A 3,649-nucleotide genomic window follows, 5' to 3' on the forward strand; every position below is an offset into this window, starting at 1 on the left:
TGTTCAAATGTGTCCTGCAGTTCACACTATGACGCGCAGTTAACTGCGTTCTTCATCGACCCGCGAGCCAAGTGATCCACCGTCCAGGGTAATGGTTTATTTTTCGTTTGTTACTTGTATAATTATATGATTTCTACGATCACTCGTACGATTTTATACGTCGGTGATATTAGTGATTCGAATGGTATATATTTTTATTTTTATTTATTTATCTCTTCTTTTTCAGTGTATAGAGAAAAAAATAAAAAAAAAAATATATTAAAAAAAAAAAAATAAAAAAAAAGAAATACATTTTATATGAAGATGACGATGTGTTAAATCAATAACACGACGTACTTTCCTCGCAACCGACATTCTGAAATATATCGAATAAGACGCGTTACACGACTCTCGCGACACAACACGTACACACAACAAGAGTGATCATAAAAATCATCGAGTTGTTGTCGTTGTTGTTGTAGTTTAGAAAATCGCGTCCTCGCATCGAAAAACGACAATCTCGAACGTCTGATCGCTTGTTTTTAAATAATAATAATCCCGTTTCTATTCAGTGAAGACGAACGTACGAACGAACGAACACAGAAACACATCACCACGTTACTTTACGTTACGTATACTACTTACACACGTATATCGTATCTCACGCGTACGTCGAGGACTCGATAACGTAGTTGTAGTAGTAGTAGTAGTAGTAGTTTCGTAGGTGCGTGCGTGTGCGCGTACGTGCGTATCGACGACGACGCTGATTGACGTTCTTATTATTATTATTTTTTTTTTTGTTATTTGATATTATCGTTCATCATCGCACTCGATCTACATAGAGAAAGAGATTGATAACGTTAACGTTAATGATCCTTCCGCAGGTTCCCCTACGGAAACCTTGTTACGACTTTTACTTCCTCTAAATGATCAAGTTTGGTCAACTTCCCAGCAACGCCGACGGCCGTGAAGCCACCGCGTGTCGGTCCGAAGACCTCACTAAATCATTCAATCGGTAGTAGCGACGGGCGGTGAGTACAAAGGGCAGGGACGTAATCAACGCGAGCTTATGACTCGCGCTTACTAGGAATTCCTCGTTTATGGGGGATAATTGCAAACCCCAATCCCCAGCACGAAGGAGTTTCAACGGGTTGCCCGGGCCTCTAGGCCAGGGAGAACATGCTGATTCCTTCAGTGTAGCGCGCGTGCGGCCCAGGACATCTAAGGGCATCACAGACCTGTTATTGCTCAATCTCGTGCGGCTCGAAGCCGCCGGTCCCTCTAAGAAGAATTTTAATACGCCGCCAGTGAGTTGCTCGACCGAAATCGAGCACACCTAAATGACGACGCCTATTTAGCAGGCTAGAGTCTCGTTCGTTACCGGAATTAACCAGACAAATCGCTCCACCAACTAAGAACGGCCATGCACCACCACCCACCGAATCAAGAAAGAGCTATTAATCTGTCAATCCTTCCGGTGTCCGGGCCTGGTGAGATTTCCCGTGTTGAGTCAAATTAAGCCGCAGGCTCCACTCCTGGTGGTGCCCTTCCGTCAATTCCTTTAAGTTTCAGCTTTGCAACCATACTCCCCCCGGAGTCCAAAATCTTTGGTTTCCCGGAAGCTGCCCGCCGAGCCATTGTAGTAACGTCGGCGGATCGCTAGATGACATATTTACGGTTAGAACTAGGGCGGTATCTAATCGCCTTCGAACCTCTAACTTTCGTTCTTGATTGATGAAAACACCTTTGGCAAATGCTTTCGCTGATGTTCGTCTTGCGACGATCCAAGAATTTCACCTCTAACGTCGCAATACGAATGCCCCCAGTTATCCCTATTAATCATTACCTCGGAGTTCTGAAAACCAACAAAATAGAACCGAGATCATATTCTATTATTCCATGCACGAAATATTCAAGCGGCATTTTGAGCCCGCTTTGAGCACTCTAATTTGTTCAAAGTAAAATTGTCGGCCCATCTCGACACTCACTGAAGAGCACCGCGATAGGATTTTGATATTGAACCGGCGTTTTACCGCCGGCTCACCGACGATATGCTCCGCAGACGTGTCAGTATCACCGCGGATGCGGTGCACCGACAGCGCGGCGCACAAATGCAACTACGAGCTTTTTAACCGCAACAATTTTAGTATACGCTATTGGAGCTGGAATTACCGCGGCTGCTGGCACCAGACTTGCCCTCCAATTGTTCCTCGTTAAAATATTTAAAGTGTACTCATTCCGATTACGAGGCCTCGAAAGAGTCCCGTATCGTTATTTTTCGTCACTACCTCCCCGTGCCGGGAGTGGGTAATTTGCGCGCCTGCTGCCTTCCTTGGATGTGGTAGCCGTTTCTCAGGCTCCCTCTCCGGAATCGAACCCTGATTCCCCGTTACCCGTGACAACCATGGTAGTCGCAGAAACTACCATCGAAAGTTGATAAGGCAGACATTTGAAAGATGCGTCGCCGGTACTGGACCATGCGATCGGCAAAAGTTATCCAGATTCATCAAAATTAACGACTTCGGACGAGACGCCCTCCGTCGATTGGTTTTGATCTAATAAAAGCACTCATCCCATCACTGGTCAGAGTTCTGATTGCATGTATTAGCTCTAGAATTACCACAGTTATCCAAGTAACTGAGTAAGATCTAAGGAACCAAAACTGATATATTGAGCCATTCGCGGTATCGCCTTAATACGGCTTGCACTGAGACATGCATGGCTTACTCTTTGAGACAAGCATATAACTACTGGCAGGATCAACCAGGGAGCTAACTGATATACGAGAGACTCGTTCGAGTCGTCAAAATATCTTTCTCCTCTCTCGATTTCATATTTCACATACATACGTAAGATTCAATATGAAACGAGCGTCTCACCGTATAGTCGATCGCGTTAGACGCGATCGATTTAAACGGTTGACTTTTTATATTTCAATGAGACACACGAACGGCGTTCGTCGTCGTCACAGAATGACACATAAAGGTCACGAATTCGAAAGTTCTGAACGAGATCGATTTAATTTTAATAACACTTCGCACACGACGTGTACGTATTTATTGTTCAACGATTATTATCGTAAAACATTGGGATCGACGCCCGGTGTTTGAGTGATCGTACCGATACTCGGTTTATGTATTTTATGTAAATGATAATTGATATAAAAGAGTTTTAGAAACGACCGTTCACATATAAAATATATGTACGTACGAATACACTGAATCTTTTAAGAACTCCGTCTTTAACGTTACACTCGTATCGCGCGTCACGACGACGTCGCATATCGACTACGATAAATCAACAAATTATATTATGAGGATATAATCGTAGCGATAGCGACGACGAAGACGACGACGACGACGAAGAGGGTACGCATGAGGCAGAGAGATTTACGTGCGTCCGTCGGTCGGCACAGTTTTACAGAACGAAAACAAATATAATATTATCATTTAACCACCGTGTGTTTATTGTGTATTGCAGTGTTTCCGCGACGATCGCGACGATATTCAAGTAGTAAACTACCAAGAGTAAGAGACTACGAGAAACACATCGCGTCGTCGTTTTACGCAAGATACACTCGACAAACAAATGGATAAGACATATAATACGTTTTCGTCATACGAGAGTATTGAACGGTCACTTCGCGTCTCACGAACACAATTCGGTTTGT

At 43.9% G+C, this 3,649-nt stretch overlaps 2 non-coding genes across 2 annotated transcripts in view; both read right to left on the reverse strand.

Moving 5' to 3' along the window:
• LOC124541301 overlaps positions 1–91 on the reverse strand; it is a 157-nt gene extending 66 nt beyond the window's left edge. The window contains exon 1 of the ribosomal RNA XR_006967215.1: positions 1–91. This exon is cut by the window's left edge and continues 66 nt beyond it. This is a non-coding gene — a ribosomal RNA (5.8S ribosomal RNA).
• Positions 92–846: 755 nt separating this feature from the next.
• On the reverse strand, positions 847–2,749 carry LOC124541332. Its single transcript, XR_006967242.1, has one exon. It is a non-coding gene; the product is annotated as a small subunit ribosomal RNA (ribosomal RNA).
• Positions 2,750–3,649: the final 900 nt, after the last annotated feature.

Source organism: Vanessa cardui, chromosome 27 (assembly GCF_905220365.1).
Source record: "Vanessa cardui chromosome 27, ilVanCard2.1, whole genome shotgun sequence".
NCBI classification, from domain to species: domain Eukaryota; kingdom Metazoa; phylum Arthropoda; class Insecta; order Lepidoptera; family Nymphalidae; genus Vanessa; species Vanessa cardui.